Here is a 20,088-nt window from a genome sequence, read left to right on the forward strand (position 1 = left end):
AACTGTATAGATGCGTAGGAGGAAGAGGAGGAAAGAAAAGGAGAAAGGGAGAAGACAGGCAGGCCCCTGGCCTGTCTTTCCACTATCTGAGGTTGTCAGATTCCATTTACTAGATCCAAGTAATTCTACTTTGATCCACTGGCACCTCTAATGTTTTTAACTCACCATGATCTAGTTCCAAATATGGAACTTTAGAAAGTTAGCTGATAAAATTACACTGAAAGGGAAGAGCAAGTAGGATTGTACTGTAAAAGTTCAAGTCACTTTTAGACCATTTAAGTACTCTTATGTTTGTAAATTAAAGTATTAGACCAATAAATGAGAAAGGTCAAAATTTCCAAAGGATTTTTATTCCAAAAGGAGAAAATGTTTTCTCCTACTAGGAGAAACACAATACAAAAATCAAGAGTGGCATTCACACTCAAAAAAGGTCTACTGAGAAACTCATATCACAAAATATGGAGTAGCAGACGCAAAAGCAAGCAGAGAGGTCCAAGGTTCAGGACGGGAGGAGTTTATCCTCTCTACTGTTGGAACAAGATAACCTAGATGAACATTTTACCTTTTGCTCAGTGGAGCTCACTTTTCAATCTGGCATTTCATGCCCACAGTTGACCTGCCCACTCCATCTTTCAAAAAGCCTCTCTCACTAGCACTTTTGAGCTCCTTTTCTTTTTTCTCTCCAGGCCATCTCTCCTTTGACATAAGTGCTCATTTTTTTCCAATTTCCACATATTCAAATTACAACCACTTTTAGCATCCAGTTCATACAGGCCTCATTCACAAGTCCCTTCCATCAACTCTCTCTCCCTTTTGGGTGCTCACAGACCTTATACTTGGGTTTCCTATGGTGTTCATGTTTCACACACTATAGCAGAGAAATTCATATATATACCCTATGCTCTTTAAAAACTGAGTATTTGAGAGAGTGCTCAATAAATACTTAATGAACAAGTGAAATTCTTCCATATTACACTGGGCACCCCAGTCCCTCAAAGGTACTCCATTTGTTTAAAAAAAAAAAACAAACCACAATATCCATGATGCAGGCAGAATTCTACATAATAGCTAAATTCAATCCCAACATGCAGAACCACCAGGGTGGAGGGAGGCGGTGGGCTACCAGTTGCATTACAGTATAGCACACAAGACTGACTCACTTTCATCTTATGCTACGGGACTTAAAATTTCTTGCTGTGCATAGAAGAAACTGGCGAAGAGAACACAGCTGTGGCGACAACACTAGTATCTTTGTTTTCAGTTAGCGTTTGATGGCATTTTTGGAGACATTAATTCAGTGCCAACATATCAGCATTCCTGGCAATACAAAAATCATTCCCAGAGCACTTCTGGGACTCTTATTCAAACCCTGGTGCTTCACGTGACCAGGCCAGAAAAAAAAGATCTACTCAAAGATTCCAGTGATGTAGACAACAGACACATACTCAGATCTAGCATAAAATTAAAGAACTGAGTAGGCCACATGAAGGACAACTATAATGTGGGGAAGCATGTTCTTGAAAATAAAGAGCATTTCTCCTTGAAATTCACATCTGTCCTAAAAGCCATGACAGGCACTCCTAATGTAAGCCAAGTCTCATTTGGACTTAGTAACTAACTTAACAGCATATAGCTACTTCTTATCTTTTGTGTTACATGTTCTGCACATCAAGCTAAGAATCTGCCCTGAAACACATGCTGGAAGGGAAAAATAACCCATGAATCTTTATTAAATGCTGTATGTGCTTCCGGTCTTATTGTCACAGGATGACTCAAAAAATGGAGACTACGTTACAGTGTTACATTTTCTGTAAATCCAGTTAAGTGCATTTGAACTAGGTAAACCATTTAAAATGAAGTCATATATGTGTGTGTGTGTGTCTGTGTGTATGTATATAAATACATATAAATATATATGTCATATATATGTATGTATACACGTGATGTCTGTGTGTATATGTATATATACATATATATTTATTTATATATATGTGTGTGTATATATATTGAAATTTTTAAAGTAGATCATGCAAAATAGGAAATTAGTCCCCAAATCCAATTTTGGCCAGCAAAAGTGTAAGACAAGTTCTGGTCTGCAATCAGTTCACTTTCCAGATGACACTACCTTTACTGAAAGCACAGTGCTCATATGATATCTTAGCTTCTAGGATATTAGCAGGTGTGGTTGTGCACACCTTCACTTTATATAGCAAAGTAAGGAACGGCAGGGAAACTCCAAGTGTCAATTTTACTCCAAATTTATATATACAGCAAATAACAACAAACAAAAAGAGTCAAATATTTATAAAAACTACAGGTCTACCAAGCAGATAAAAAACATGAAATCAAACATAATTGTTAAAAGAAGGCCAAATCAATCCCTTCCACTGCTATAAGAGAGTACCAAAGATGAAGAAGATGAAGAACAGATTCTACCACAACGTTTAGAAAATCACAAATAGAAATCCTCAAAAGGTTATCTAATTGTAAATTGTATTTTTTCCCATAGAACTACTGCAAAGTTTTGTTTAAACAACTGTCAGCAAACTTTATTTTAATGTTGCCATGATATAAATGATTAAAAATTTAAAAAGTGAAAAAATGCTTTCTATATTTCTTTTTTTTTTTAATGTAGCACATGGGGCACCTGGGTGGCTCCATCAGTTAAGCATCTGACTCTTGATTTCAGTTTAGGTCACAATCTCAGGGTTCTGAGATCAAGCCCTAAGTCAGCCTCTATGCTGGTCATGGAGCCTGCTTAAGATTGTCTCTCTCCACTCTGCTCTTTCTCTCTCTCTCTCTCTCTCTCTCTCTCAAAAAAAAAAAAAAAAAAAAAAAAAAGACATTTAGAATTTATACATCAGATTTTAAGACTATTTCAACATTATAATTACAAACCAAAATACTTTGAAATTTCCCATCCAACTATTTACATTGTGTTAGTATTATAGCCATTAGCTAATAAGCAGTTTGTGTATATTTTGAAAAAAATTCTTCAAATGAATGAATAGCAGTAGAAAAAATAATATGAAGAATAATGATTAAAATGAATAGCTAAATTTTTTTAAAAAGATTTTATTTATTTATTCATGAGAGACAGAGAGAGGAAGAGACAGAGACATAGGCAGAGGGAGAAGCAGGCTCCCTGCGGGAAGCCCGATGCAGGACTCGATTCCAGGACCCCAGGATCCTGCCTTGAGCTAAAGGCACTGAGAGGATAAGTTATAGCCTTGACTGCCAATCATGGCTAGACTTCTTCTTAGGATTGGATTTACACACTGATTAGAATGGCAGACCAGGGTGACATCACCATCTCTAAGTCCTAGGAGTGCTAGATGCCAGGAAATTCCAACTATATGCTGTGTAGGAGCTTCCTGAGGCCCATAGGATTTTTGGTATCCGAAACCCAGGTTGTTGAGAATCTTAGTATAGCTTACACAGCAATGTCTCTCCTGTGGTGACTGTACCCAATCATTCCCAGTCTCCCCAACCACTGCCCACCCAGTCTTTTCTCCTCAATCTGCTGAAACATAGGCATTCCCAAGGGTCTCCTTTCTGGGTAGCTGTAACAGTATAATTCACCCACATCTCCCCTATTTCCAATTACCCCACCACTGCCACCACCAGGTGATCAGATTCATAAAGACCAAGGGTTTCATATTTGCTTTTATGAAGAACTTCTACAACCTGGAATGATTAAAAAAAAAACAAACAGAAATAGAAATGAGAAAAATGAAGGTATAAGACATAGAAGAGGAAAGTCCAAAGGGTAACAAGCATCTGAAGAGTTTTTTTTTTTTTTAAAGATTTTATTTATTTATTCATAGAAATGCAGAGAGAGAGAGAGAGAGTCAGAGACACAGGCAGAGGGAGAAGCAGGCACCATGCAGAGAGCCTGACTTGGGACTCGATCCAGGGTCTCCAGGATCACGCCCTGGGCTGCAGGCGGCGCTAAACCGCTGCGCCACCGGGGCTGCCCTGAAGAGTTGTTAAAACTTATTAGTAATTAAGAAAAAAGTAAATTAAAATATTGGAACATCACATTATGTCAGATATTGGCCAAGAGTTAGAAGGCTGCATTAAGGTACTTGTTGAGGAGTGTGGAGATACAGGAGATATTATTGGTGAGGAGGATGGTGGTGCAGCCTCTTTAAAGAGAGATGTTGCAGTAGTAAGTGGCCCAAAGAACACAGAAATGTCCATAAGGAAACTCAAATGAAGATATGTATCTGTGGGGACAGGAAGATAGCCAGTGTATTCATTTTTTTAAAAAGATTTTATTTATTTACTCATGAGAGACACAGAGAGAGAGGCAGAGACACAGGAAGAAGCAGAAGCAGGCTCCCTATGGGGAGCCCGATGCGGGACTCGACCCTAGGACCCCATGATCATGCCCTGAGCCGAAGGCAGGTGCTCAACCACTGAGCCACCCAGGCATCCTCAGTGTATTCCTTAGTGGACATAAAACAAACTTGATGCAGACCATGGAGTGCTAGGCAGAAGGTAGAAGGAAATATTAAGTGCTGACAGATTAAAACACAACTCTGAGTTAAAAAACACAAAACAGGCAAGTAACACTAAATCATTCATGTAAATTAAAAAGCCATGCATACAAAATGGTGACAATTTTACCAGAACAAAAGAAACAAAAATATACATATTAACTCTTAAAAAAGGCTGTTGTGTAAGGAAGAAAATGAGAATGAGGTATGAGTAAATGAATATAACAAGAGAGGGCTGTGAACTAAAGGACAACAGATGAAAGAAGGAAATTTAAGATTTTATTTATTTATTTGACACAGAGAGAATGAAAGAGCAGGAGCAGGGGGAGGCACAAAGTGAGAGGGAGAAGCAGACTCCCCAGTGAGCAGGGAGCCCGATGTGGGGCTCGATCCCAGGGTTATGAGATCATGATATGAGCAGAAGGCAGAGGCTTAACTGACTGAGCCACCCAGATGCCCCCCATATTGGTGTTTTCAATCAGAGCCTAACAGAACTGGGAGAAGGCAAATGCCTAACTCCAGCCCCATCTGGCCCTTCTGTCTCATCTAAAGGGGAGAAAAAAAGAGTAGGGAGGCAAACTGAGAGGCCAAGTACACAGTTAAGGAGCACAGGTTCACCAGATATAGGACCTCAGACACCTCACTACTAACATTACTAAGGCCTAGTTCCTTTTACCACATATAGCATGCCCAGTTATCAAGAAAAAGTTAAAGACATACTAAGAGGCAAAACCAGTATCAGCATCAGTCAGATATAGCAGAAATGTTAACATTCGTCAGAGGAAAATATTTTTAAAATTATGATTAATATACTAAAGGCTCAAAAGGAAAAGTAGATAACATGCAAGAATAGAGGAGTAATTAAGTGGAGATGGAAGTGCTAATAAGAAGGAATGACAAATGCTTGAGATAAAAAACACTTAAAGAAATGAAGAGGAGGAGACTCTCCTTTGAGAGTCTCATTAGTAAACCGGATATGGCTAAGCAAAGAAGCTTAAATGTTTATCAATAGAAACTTCCAAAACTGAAAAACAGAAAGAAAACAAAAAAGGCTAAGAATACACATACAAACAAAAACCAGAACATTTAAGAATTGTGGGAGAAGTAGAAAAGGAACCAACAGAAAAAATAAGCAATAGCTGAAGCAGTAGTGACTTGAGAATTTTTCCGAATTATTATCAAACACCAAACTACAGATCTGGGACACCTGGGTGGCTCAGCGGTTAAGCATCTGCCTTCAGGCCAGGGCATGATCTCGGAGTCCTGGGATAGAGTCCCACATCAAGCTCTCTGCAGGGAGCTTGCTTCTCCCTCTGCCTGTCTCTTCCTTTCTCTCTGTCTCTCATGAATAAATAAATAAAATCTTAAAAAAAACAAAAACAAAAACAACAACAACAAAAAACTACAGGTCTAGAAAGTTCAGTACCAAGTAGGCAAAATGCCCTGAAAAACTATACCTACACATAATAGATTTAAGCTGCAGAAAATCAAAGATAAAGACAAAATTTGAAAGAAATGAGAGGAAAAACACCTTACTATAGAGGAACAGAGATGGGAATTTCAACCAGCTTCTCCATGGAAAGTACGTAAGCAAAAACCAACCAACCAACCAACCAACCAACCAACCAAAATAGAATGAAATATTTAAAGTGCAGGAGGAAAACATGCCAAGAAATCTAGTTTTCTGCATTCTGTGAAATTCTCCTTCAAAAGTCCAGACAAAATAAAGACTTTCTCACCTAAACAAAAACTGAGGAAAATTTGTTGCCAGTAGATTCACCTTGTAGGGAATGTTAAAATTTCTTAAAGGACAAAGAAAATTATATAGTCAGAAACTGGAATATACATAAAGAAAGAAAAGAGAATCAAGGAAGGAATAGGTGAGGGTGAAATAAAAACTTATTTTTCTTATTCTTAGCTGAGCTAACATAATAACAGCTTCTTCAAAATAATATTCATTGGGCAGCCTGGGTGGTTCAGCAGTTTAGCGCTGCCTTTAGCCCAGGGCCTGATCCTGGAGACCTGGGATCGAGTCCCACGTCGGGCTCCCTGCATGGAGCCTGCTTCTCCCACTGCCTGTGTCTCTGCCTCTCTCTCTCTCTCTCTCTGTGTCTCTCATGAATAAATAAATAAAATCTTAAAAAAAAAAATAATAGCATCAAGAATGTATTCAATTCAGTATGCTTATGTAAATCCTTGCTTGTGTGTGAAATGAAGGGCAGCAATGGTATAGGCACAGGATGGAGGAATCAGAAGAATTTTGTTATGATCAGGTATTTGCACTACCTATGAAGCAATATAGCATTATTTGAAAGTGGATTTGGAATAGTTGTAAATGTATATTGAAAATTCTAAAGCAAACGCTTAAAAAGAAAAGAAAAGGAAAGGAAAGAAAATGAAATCATATAAAATACTCAATTAAAACCAGAAAAGGAAGAAAAAGAATGGAAGACAAAAATAGAAGCAAAGAACAATAGCAACAAATAGAAGATAACAAATATGGTAGCTATTAATCCATATATATCAATAATCACTTTGATCATCAATGTGTGTTAAACACACAGATTAAAACATAGATTGTCATAGTGGATCAAAAGAAGGAGACTCAATTATAAGTTGTTTATAAGAAGCCAACTTTAAATATAAAGACATATATATATTAAAAGTATAGGAATAGAGAAAGATATACCCTGCTAACACTAATCAGAAGATAATAGGAGTAGCTATGTTAATTTCAGACAGAGCAGGAATTTGCTTTGAAGCAAGGCAAAAAAAAAAAAAAAAAAAAAAAATATATATATATATATATATATATACACACACATAAGGGATAAAGAGGAACATTACACAATGATAAAGAAGTCTGTCCTTCCAAAGGATGTAACAATTCTTAATATGTATGCACTTAATAGCAAAGCATCAAAATATGGGAGGCAGAAATGAACAGAACTTCAAGGAAAATAGGTGAATCTACCATCATATTTGGAGACTTCAACACCCATCTATTAGAAAATCAGTGAGACTGCAGTGAAACAATATGACCAATCAACTGGATATAATGGACATCTATAGACCACTTCATTCAACAACAGCAGACTCCACATTCTTTTCAAGCTCACATGGAACATTCCTCAAGACAGGCTACATTTTGGGCTATAAAACACATCTCGGTAAATTTAAAAAAATAGAAATCATAAAATGTCTGTTCTCAGACCTGGAATTAAACTAGGAATCAATGACAAAAAGATAGCTAAAGGGAAAAAAAATCACAAAATACTTAGAGATTAAACAACACACTCCTAAATGACTTAGGGCTAAAAGAAATCTCAAAAGAGATTTTAAAATAATTTGAACTAAATAAAAACACAACTTACTGAGCCCTGTGGGATGCAACAATGGCAGTGATTAGAGGGAAATTTATAGCACTGAGAGATAGTAAAGGGAACAAATGGATGAAACAGGGACAAAGAGAAGAAACAGGATGAAAGACAAGATGATGAGGAAGTGGAGGATGCACTTAAGTTACTTTAGATTTTCGAAGAGAGAGAAGTTTTTGATGGCTTTCAATTGTCGATCTTCTCTGACCGTGGGAAGACAGGCAAGATTGGAATCAAGAAGGTGGATAGTGTCTGGTATGGCAAAAAAAAAAAAAAAATAGAGCGTGGGGCAGAGATTGCCTGCTATAAGCTTGCATGCAATCTTTAGTGAGCAAGAATAATGAAAAAAGTAAAGAAAGAATGGAATGGAACAAAGGAAGAAAAATCCAAGTGTTTATTACTGAACTAATCACAGAAGCAGGAAGAAACAGTCAGGGGCTTAGGTAATACCGTACACCTCTATTCAGGTTTTATAAAACCAACACACCTCAGGACATTTTAAGCAAGATTTATCTGCTAGTTCCCTCCCATACTTGGCCAAAATGTATTCCACTACAGTAGGAACTCTCCTGCACTTCAGACTATCACCTGGTCCCTCCAGCAGTTATGGGAGAGGCCAGGACCCAGGACCCACAGCCTCACTCCATCTAATCTAGATGTGGTGAGAAGAGCTATTGAGCCTGTGCACCAGAGCTGTAGCAACTCCCACTGCAGTGAGGTGATGGGCATGTGGGGCTGGAGCCAGGCCCTGACCAGGTGCGAGGGGCAGAGGTGACAATCCTAGACCAGGGTTATCAACTGAGCAAGCTCTAAGGGCCTGGGAAGGGCTCAAACTGTGCCCAAAACCAATAAACACACTCCTGAGATATAGATAAAAGATAATCCCTTTATTGAGTATACTATCTTCATGATTTTTTGGTAATGAAAATACAACATTTTCAAGGCATTTGCAGACTCACTGATGACCTTGCTCTCTTGAGCCAATTTTGTATATTTACCTATCATAGAGCTTTCTCAAAATGAGCATCACAGCACAACTGCTTAGTTTAAAAAAAAAAACAACCCCTACTTCCTGCCCAAACCTCAAGTGCCTAGGTCATTGTCATAGATAGCTATAGGGGCCAAAGCTAAAAACTGCCCTTTCCTGAGTATCAGTTCATGGAATTCTTAATTTCTACTGTTTTCATCAGAAGCCCCTTTTGACAGAGCCCCATTCTTTTTCTACAGTAACAGAACCTCTAAATTGTAGCAGGGCACACAGGTGCCAAGAGTGAAGAGTATATTTCCTAGTCTCTTTTGCAGTGATGTGTGTCCACATGACTAAGTTTTTGTCAATGAATTTGACCATAAGCATTCCATGGCAGCTTCCAGAACACTTCCAAAACTACCCAGTGCTTCTCTTCCTTCAACCTTTCCTCCCCCAGGGGAAGAACATGCTCAAACTTGCACTGTAAAATGACATCTCTGCTCACTTCCTCTGCTCTTCTTCCTTGACTTTTAACCTTGGGATCACTTCTTTTAAGAAAAAAAAAAAAAAAGAGTTGTGCTTTTATTTATTTTTAAATATTTTATTTATTTTTCTGAGAGACAGAGTGAGAGAGAGCACAAGAGGGTAAGAGGGGTAAAGAGAGTGGGGCAGAGGGAGAGGGAGAGGCAAGGAGCCCCACTCAAGACTTGATCTCAGGACCCTGGGATCCTGACCTGAGCCAAAGGCAGAGGCTCAGTCGGTTAAGTGACCCATCATCCAGGTGCCCCAACAGTGTGCTTTTAAAAGAACAGTTCCAGGAGAAAACTTATTATTGCAGATATTTCTGTATAAGGTCTAATTTGCATAACTAGACTGAAGGGCTCCCCAGTATAAAGATGAGAGAGAGACAAAGACATAGAGACAGAGACAAACAGACATTGGTTTTGATTGATTGACTGATTCACTCAACATATTAACTGTGTTTTAGGCTGAAGAGTCTTAGACTAGGCTATAAAAAAAGTCCACTGTGTAAGTGCCGAATGAATGACTTATTCAATTCTGCAAACACTGTCAGTCTAGCTATCCTCCTGGTTTTATTACCAGTTGTAGTACCCTGGACACAGAATGGTTAAATTCTGAGGTCTTAGTCATCTTATCTGTCATATATAAAAGAGCTGGATTCCACAACTTCAGGTGAAGCATCCTGGAAGCAAGTAGAGCATAAAGAAGTAGTTTCTTACTCAAAGCACAAACATGGCTGTTTCTCTGGAGTTGCTGTACCTAAGCCTTTCCCAACACAGTCACCATGAGAAACACTTTAGAAGGCTGGTCACGGTATGACCCTACCCACTAGCAAACAATCTCTGCTGCAACAATATAAATATTAATAGTTAGGAAGGTGGAGGTTGTAAAAAATATCTACTCTGGCACTTTCAGTCAATACCATTTTAGCTGCTCATCTGTCTTATTAAGTTTGGGGTTTTCAACTCCATTGGCAAAGTCCCTTTCTCAAAATGTCACATTAGCTGATGAGAACAGTCAAAAGCTTAAAGGAAAGAGAGAATTCCCTGAAGGCCGTTACTTCTGAAAATTGTCACGATAGTGAAATGTGGAGGCTGGGTGGTAATGGCACCACTTGGTGACTTTCAAGTCTCATGGCTTAAACCACAAACTTAAGGAAAAAAGCAGAATTTTCATTCACAAAATATACATTTTAAAAATATTTTACTGTACAATTTCAGCATTCAGTAACTGTGTCTTAAGTTTAATTACCTACATCACTGTTTCTTTATAATCAAGAATTCCCTTTGTCATATAAAACATAATAAGAATAGTTAAGAAATGCTGTCTTTGTAGTCTAGAGTCACTATCTTGTGTCATGTGAAGTTACCAACATTACCATTCCTACAGCTCACTAAAGTCTAAACTATGTTAGTAATTATGCTAAAGAAGCGAGGCCTGGTCATACCTAACTCTATTAAACTGAAATATACTGAAAGACTATTTTGGTAGAATACATTTAGACATTTCTTCAAAATGTAAAAGCAGAAATGTGACTGAAAAGTCTTTATTTTCACTGAAATATGACCATTCTAAAATTCAAAAACTGTCACTTTCAAACAATGCTTAATTCTTTCTTAAATTATCAAAAAATACCAGGGGGGGAAAAAACAGACTTCGGTTAATAAAAAGTATGCTTAACTCATCACAAAATGATCCCTTATTTCCCAAGAAATACTTAACAAGTGTTTTTAATGACAATCTTAATCCATTTTTAAGACTCAAAACAATCAAGTTGTGAAAATGAACAATATATATATAGAAAAGCTGAAATAAATTTTTCCATCAACTATGCATAGTGCTTGATTTAAGAAATATGGTTTTTCTTTACTAGGAGATTTACCAGGTAGAATTAGTAAAAGTAATTATTGGGGGAGAGGGCAGAGACAGAATCTGACGCAGGCTATATATCCAGCGGGGTAGGGCTCTATCTCACCACCCTGAGAACATGACCTGAGCTGAAATCAAGAGTCAGATGCTTAACTCACTAAAACCACTCCAGCACTCCAGGAAAAGTAATTCTCAAAAGCTTAGTTCTGTAGTCACAAAAAATGCAAAATTAATTATTACCAATAATCTGTTTGACTCCTTCTTCCAACTATTAAGAAACCAAACAATATAAAAAAATGCTTAGGATCTATACCCTAAAAACTATAGAACACTTCTGAAAGAAATTGAGGAAGACACAAAGAGATGGAAAAATATTCCATGCTCATGGATTGGCAGAATTAATATTGTGAAAATGTCAATGTTACCCAGGGCAATATACACGTTTAATGCAATCCCTATCAAAATACCATGGACTTTCTTCAGAGAGTTGGAACAAATTATTTTAAGATTTGTGTGGAATCAGAAAAGTCCCCGAATAGCCAGGGGAATTTTAAAAAAGAAAACCACAGCTGGGGGCCTCACAATGCCAGATTTCAGGTTGTACTACAAAGCTGTGGTCATCAAGACAGTGTGGTACTGGCACAAAAACAGACACATAGATCAACGGAACAGAATAGAGAACCCAGAAGTGGACCCTCAACTTTATGGTCAACTAATATTCGATAAAGGAGGAAAGACTATCCACTGGAAGAAAGTCTCTTCAATAAATGGTGCTGGGAAAATTGGACATCCACATGCAGAAGAATGAAACTAGACCACTCTCTTGCACCATACACAAAGATAAACTCAAAATGGATGAAAGATCTTAATGTGAGACAAGATTCCATCAAAATCCTAGAGGAGAACACAGGCAACACCCTTTTTGAACTCGGCCACAGTAACTTCTCACAAGATATGTCCACGAAGGCAAAAGAAACAAAAGCAAAAATGAACTATTGGGACCTCATCAAGGTAAGAAGCTTTTGCACAGCAAAGGATACAGTCAACAAAACTCAAAGACACCTACAGAATGGGAGAAGATATTTGCAAATGACGTATCAGATAAAGGGCTAGTTTCCAAGATCTATAAAGAACTTATTAAACTCAACAGCAAAGAAACAAACAATCCAATCATGAAATGGGCAAAAGACATGAACAGAAATCTCACAGAGGAAGACATAGACATGGCCAACATCCATATGAGAAAATGCTCTGCATCACTTGCCATCAGGGAAATGAAAATCCAAACCACAATGAGATACCACCTCACACCAGTGAGAATGGGGCAGATTAAGAAGGCAGGAAACCACAAATGCTGGAGAGGATGTGGAGAAAATGGAACCTTCCTGCACTGTTGGTGGGAATGTGAACTGGTGCAGCCACTCTGGAAAACTGTGTGGAGGTTCCTCAAAGAGTTAAAAATAGACCTGCCCTACGACCCAGCATTGCACTGTTGGGGATTTACCCCAAAGATACAGATGCAGTGAAACGCCGGGACACCTGCACCCCGATGTTTCTAGCAGCAATGGCCACAATAGCCAAACTGTGGAAGGAGCCTCGGTGTCCATGGAAAGATGAATGGATGAAGAAGATGTGGTTTATGTATACAATGGAATATTCCTCAGTCATTAGAAATGACAAATACCCACCAGTTGCTTCAACGTGGATGGAACTGGAGGGTATTATGCTGAGTGAAATGAGTCAATCGGAGAAGGACAAACATTATATGTTCTCATTCATTTGGGGAATATAAATAATAGTGAAAGGGAATAGAAGGGAAGGGAGAAGAAATGGGTAGGAAATATCAGAAAGGGAGACAGAACATAAAGACTCCTAACTCTGGGAAATGAACTAAGGGTGGTGGAAGGGGAGGAGGGCAGGGGGTGGGGGTGAGTGGGTGACGGGCACTGAGGGGGGCACTTGATGGGATGAGCACTGGGTGTTATTCTGTATGTTGGCAAATTGAACACCAATAAAAAATAAATTTATTACTAAAATAAAAAAAATACTTAGGTACTGTGATTTTCATAGATTTAAATAAATCTCCAAAGACGTTGATCTCTCCATGGAAAATAAATTTTCTATTAAAGGATATATTAGCTTTCCTTCAGTTAACTAAATTGAATAGAGCAATCATCTGTACTATCTGTCAATTATTTGTGATTTGAAGATTTTCCTCACCTTATCTATGGCCTGTTGGTCATTCACTGTGGTCTATTTTCAAGTAAGTGAAAAGGAAAACTTTAGCCTAACTTAATCTACTTTGTATATCATTAACAATACTCTCAAGTTAATTGGAAAGTCCATTTTAATGCAAAGGCTAAGAACTGAAGTTATTTGTTCTTTCCTACAGTCCAAATATTGTCTCTCTATATCATGTAGCCCAACGTCAATCACAGACTAGGAACATCTGAATGAAATTAATTCACAATAATAAAAGATTAAATTTAAAACCGAAACACTCAAAGGCCTAATTCAATCCCTTAAACACAAATACACACAAACACACACACACACACACACACACACACACACAAAATGTTTCTCTAAAGAGCAGTGTGGTTGAATAAGGATTCTGTCATTTATCATAAAATGATCTCCCAACTCTCCATAGAAATCATATTATTCAAATGTTCCTGGCATTGTGGGGAACATATGATGAGCACCAGGAGGAAAACCCAAGGTGAAGGAAATAACAAAGTTCTTTGAATTGCTTTTAAAATACAAGCGTGCCACATGGTGACCATCTGTTCTCCATCTCCAGTTGAGGAAGTAGAAGGAAATGGACTGAGTCTGAGACATTTAGGTTAATCATAAGGATGAATTCTCAAACTACTTAGTATACCTGACTACGCTGGTAGACATGAGGTAATAACAAGTGAAACCAAGTAAGCCAGAGAACTTCCTGAGACCTCAGTTACAGACTATAAATGGAAAACCAGAAATAAAATGTGCTTCTAAAAGCAGACTGAAATCAATAGCCAAGTTGACAATACCTGAGAATTATGATGACTGAGTGAAACCTGACACTTTAACACTTTTCTAGAGGCTGCTGTAAGGTTGTCTTCATGAATGTCACACTCTTCATTTGGTTCTAGGCAGGTATCATACATAGTTCCATTTGTAGTTACAAAGACGGCTTCTTTTTTTATTATGCTTTTTAAATATAGGCCTAAATACCAGATTCTGCCGTGGGAATTTGAGAGAAGCCTACAGCACTATTTTTTTTTAAAATTGGATCAGTATAACTGATCAATTAGCAAATATAATATTCAAGAAGCAGACTGCTATTGGTTATAGTCTGATACAGACAAGGAGCTACCCTGTCAAAGCTTCTGTTTTTAGAATGTTCTACTCACAGGGCATAGCTAGCCTTCCCCAACAGTGCTAGTTCCAAAATACATAAAGTAAAATGCTTATCTTTCAAGGTACTAACATGGTTGCAACTTGTCCAGTGTCTCTGTCCATATTACATAGGGCTTTCAGTTCAGGACATTTAACTATATATTTTTCCTTTTAGGGCTTTCCCCTGGGGATCATCTAAGAAAGGCTACCCTTCCCCCCAAACATCCTGATTTATTCAATGATACTAAGTACTCAGGCTACTAAGGCCCACACATGAACAAGATATACTGCCTATTCTGGAGTCCCTCATAGTCTAGTGTAGGGAAGAACTGAAACAGAACAAAAATAATCAAACACATTGGTCAGGCACTAGTGACCAGCTCACAATCAACATAAATCAAGACATGGGCTAAAACCAAAAAAGCAATTTGGAAGATAAATTATGGCTGCCAACACTTCTGTACATCCTAAAATGTTTTAGAGCCTAGACACTTTATGTTTACATTATTCAGAGATATCTTTACTGGGATGGAGGTTGAGGGACAGAGAAGAATCATATTTATTTTAAGGGAGATTCCTCTGGTACCAACATAAAGGAAGCATTTGAGAGGGTAAGTACAGGTAAGAAACAACTGGGGATGTACAGGAAAAAATAAAAAAGTACCAATTCAATAAATCTTTCATGACTTGGTGGCTATATGGACACGAGGAGTGATGTGAGGTATAAAAAAATGACAGAGGTTTCTAGCTACAAAAAAACCAGGACATTTTTATGGTTATTTCATGTACTGAGATCAGGAAACCCACCCTTGTCTCATACTCCTCCTTTTCCTTAAACATCTACCTCCATAGGTCCTACCTATGATTTATGGCTCTAAAATGCAGAAGTAGAAGGTTTAGAATACATTTCAAAATTATTGCAATAATTTAGGACTTTAATGTCTCCCAGTTAAACTAATTAATACCTACCTGGTCTTCCTGCAAGTACTGGTGCTTCCTCTGTTACCTACATTTTCATTAGAATAATTAAAAGAAAACACAATTCCTTCTATAACGTGCCCCTTTGTAAATGGTTCCCCAAAGCCAAGGAACAAAGTTCAAACCTCTTAGCCAAGTAAACAGGCCTTTCAGGATGCAGCACTTCCATCTGTCTTTGGTCTTATCTCCAACACTTCCAACTTCCTATCTCATGCTCTAGTAATACCAACATTCCTGAACTTCTTCCTACATACCATTAAAATCTCTTGCCTGCTTTGCCTACACTCTTTGTTCTGCCAGAAAGACACTTCTTCCTCTGGCTAACTCACTCATCCATCAAGACACCTCCACCGTCAACTTCTCAGAGACTGGACTTCCACATTAGATCAAATGCCCTTTTGTGTTCTAAATGAACTTTGTATCTACAGATAGCTCTCAGTATTTATGATGGCATATACATAAAAATCTCTATTTTATCCATCAATAGTTGCTGACTTTGGATTATTTCCTATGGCTTACTCATCTTTGTACTAAATAGGTCTAAGAAAAATGTATACCTGCTATGTACAAGGTTAATAAATGTTTTTAGACCTAATGATCTGGAGACTATATATAAATAGTAGCAACTGAGAGAGGAGAGCGAGGAATGAGAAGGACAGTAAAATAAAATAAACTTGCTATGGGCTACACAGACTTTTGTTCCTGATTCATCTGTGAATAAATGCCCTATGAAATATTTTCTTGGGGGACGCCTGGGCTCAGGGTGTGATCACCAGTCCGGGATCAAGTCCCACATCGGGCTCCCTGCATGGAGCCTGCTTCTCCCTCTGCCTGTGTCTCGGCCTCTCTCTCTGTGTGTCTCGTGAATAAATAAATAAAATCTTTAAAAAAAAGAAACATTTTCTTGGAATTACAATTAAGCCATGTTTTTGATAATGCTTCCTTTTGTGGGGGTTGAGAGTAGTGATACTGACTTCCATATTTGGTCTCCCATCTCCCTTTCTGGCACAGAGCTCCTAAAACTATTCTGAAATTTCTTAAAAATGCTAAATATGTCTTGATATTTATAATAAGACCACTTCAGCCATACCTGAATTTACATTAATAAGGCAACTTTTGCAAAGCCCCTAAGGATGAGAGCTGGTTGTCAGTGGAGACATCCATGTGATTATAGGATTGAAATTTTCAGTCCTACCCTTTGTCCTACCATAACCTACAGGGAGAAGAAAGGGCCTGGAGACTAAATTAAATCACCAATGGCCAATGATTTAATCAATTATGCCTAAGTAATGAAGCCTCCAAAAAACCACCCAAAGATGAAGTTTGGAGAGCTTCCATACTGGTGAAGACATGCAGGTGCTGGAAGAGTATGGAAGCTCCACTCCCCTTCCCACATTTCTTGCCCAATATCTCTCTTCCATTTGACTCCTCCTGAGTTAAATCTTTTTATAATAAACTGGTGGTCTAGTAAGTAAACTGTTTTTCTAAGTTCTGTGATCTGCTCATTAGTCAAACCCAAAGTAGGAGTCATGAGCAGCTCCAATCTATAGCCAGTAGGTCATAAGTATAGGTGGGACTTGTGACTGGCATCTGAAAGTAGGAAGTGGGGGGACGGTGTATAGGACTAAATGTTTAGCTTATAGGATCTCACACTATTCTCCAGGTAGTATCAGAATTAACTGCTTGGTGATGTGTAAAAAAATACATGTCACTAGAGTACTATCTGTTTTCATTTATCTCATATGCCTCAGAGGAATCAACTACCTGATTTCTTGTCATTAAAGATTCTATAAGACTCTACATGAAATCAATTCAATGTAACATAATCAAGACATTTGGTTCCCTAAAGTCTCTGGCTGCAACTGAGTTGATGCAATCAGAGGACTAAATCTCTGGACTGTTTACCTTGATTTATGCCCTGTCAAGCATGAAGGGAAAATGGTTATTTTCCTCAAGCTAGTAGCACAGGGCATAACAGAAGAGGAGGGAGTCTTTGGAGTCAATCAGGGTGAATATCCCAACTCCATTATTTAATAAATTCTACCTCATATATAGATGAGGTCATCTTTGGGGGCTGCCAGATCTAATATGGCAACTGGGCATCTGCCACATACCCAGGGAAGAAGGAAGTATTTTCTAAGACAAGCCACCGTGCACTATATCTCAGGCTCATGGTCAGGAGGACCAGACAGGGAGCTGGATTTGAACCTACAAGGACACTTACCCAAATAACATGCAATCTAAAGATTTCCAATTTTCCACTGCTGTACAGTCACCCAGGCTGTCTACCCACTTTAGCATTTGCAAGATTCACTGCTTTTAGCATTCCTACTAGGGTGTGGCCTTCTAGTAGAATTCAGCTCTCTTTGTACCCTAAGAAAACTCCACATCTCTCCTGAATCCAGAAATTCTTTTGTCTGGTTATTAGTTCTGGCCAGTGGAGTATGCCTAGGAAGGATTTAGAAATATCCTGAAATATGAATGATAAATTTCCCTATAGTAAAGTCATAACAGACAAGAAACTGAGAGAGGTAGGAAAGGAGACAGAATCTGAATTAAGTAGTGGGCAAAGTGCTATAGCTCTGTTTTGTTTCACCAATCACATTTTCATTTTTGTGACTTCATCATTAAATAATTCCATTTTGGCTTCTATGTGACATATTTGGACCAATCTGCTAGCTAGTAGCATATGATTCCTTTCAACATTTTTAAGTTTATTAGGCTTATAAGATTATTTACAAAAATAACTTCCTAGCTATTAAATGAAGCTGAACTTGAAAATAAATACAACAGATTCAAAGAATGCTACCCAAGACCGTGGATTGGATTTTGGGACAATAGAGCAAAAGGACTGATGTGGTTTATATAAGACCACCACCATCAACAATATAAACTTTACTGCTTTTAAAAGAAGTTTTAATTACTACTGTAATAAATTTTGCTGAAATGACAACTTGAACAATTTACAGTAACTAAAGAAAACCAAATGATACCAATCCCAGATTGGTAAGTTTTATGTTATGATCAAGATACTAAACAACTGTACATTATATCCTATAAAGAGGATATATGGGGAAGACCACATACATGGCATGACCACATGGTACAAGTGAATGAGATCAAAGTAGGAGAAATATCCACTCTCTGAATTCTCATTCTAATTATGCTTAAGGTTAGCATTGCTCATAAAATGAATTTTAAGGGTGAGAAACTAACTACACAGATTGTTGTCATATGTATTATTACTAGCATCAAAATTGTCCAGACATGATAAACTATCCCAGATATTATTTCTAAAAAATATATGGCAGCCTGAGAACCATACTCATGTCTGGGGGTTATTCAAGCACCCCACAAAGACTCCTACCACAGTTCTTCTAGACCCCAATTATTAAACCTGTCCCTTTTTCTGGTCTTACTGTTTTTATTAATACTCTTCTTTATGCAGTTTCCTAAATCAAGCATCCAACTTCAGTCTTTGGAATTTTGCTATCAATGAGCAAACAGACATGATAGATCGATACCAATATTTATACTGGGTTACTCTGTGCCAGGCACTGGGGATATCAAAATGAATACAGAATCTTTCTAAGAGCTCAGTCAAGAGATGAAGATAGACATGTAGAAAGATAAATCAGAGCCAAGTTCAAAGGCTGTGTCCTGAGCAGAACAAGGGTTCATTGACTGATAAAACCCACAGATCCCAGGCTAACAGATCTTGTAATCTGAGCCCCCCAAATTTTTATTGTAGATTTAATCTTTCTGCCAAAGACTTTTAACCCCAAAACCCAAATGAAGACAAAAAAGGAAATTGTAAATGATGAAGGAGATCTGAAGGATGTATAAAGAAGTCAGAAGAAAGGAGGGAGGGATCATTATCAACAGTTTAGAAAAGAAGGAACGAAGAGCCTATTATAGTATAGCCAGTAGGAGGAAAGGAGTTAAAACCAACCAGAATTCACTAGTTCAAAGCCTGTTACATATACGTGGCAAAGTAGATAGGAAATGAAGAACGGAAGATGGGAATCGGCCAACAAGGAATGGTGATACTAGCCTGTGATCTTGTGCCCCAAGAAGAAACCCACAGCAACGCCAATGAGCACTATCTTTACTCAAAAGGTAAAAGAAAAAAATATCTTTCTCTGAAGAAGTTTACAATTATAATCTAGTGAGAGTGGATGGTGGTACAGTGAGAGAAGCTCATATAATGCACAGAATTGACAGGTAAGCACGGAAGGGGGAAGTATTATTTCTTTTACATTCCTCTCCTGGGTCACTTCTCTCTGAAGTCATTCAAATATTTCATACCCAGGGATAATCTCCAACATAGAGAAGGCCACACTTTAGAGCTGAAGAGCCCAATGACGTGATACAGAGCAGTGCTTTTCAAGCTTCACTGCACACTTGAATCAACTAGAGATCTTGTGAAAATGAAGATAGTAATTTAGTTAAGTCTAGAGTGGGACCGAAGATTCTGCATTTCTAATAA

The 20,088-nt window shown here is 37.9% G+C and overlaps 1 protein-coding gene across 8 annotated transcripts in view; it reads right to left on the reverse strand.

Annotated features, from left to right (window-relative positions):
- ARHGAP42 (Rho GTPase activating protein 42) overlaps positions 1-20,088 on the reverse strand; it is a 287,838-nt gene that overhangs the window by 106,579 nt on the left and 161,171 nt on the right. The gene's annotated exons all lie outside the window — the stretch shown is intronic.

This window comes from Canis lupus, chromosome 21 (assembly GCF_003254725.2).
Source record: "Canis lupus dingo isolate Sandy chromosome 21, ASM325472v2, whole genome shotgun sequence".
Taxonomy (NCBI): domain Eukaryota; kingdom Metazoa; phylum Chordata; class Mammalia; order Carnivora; family Canidae; genus Canis; species Canis lupus.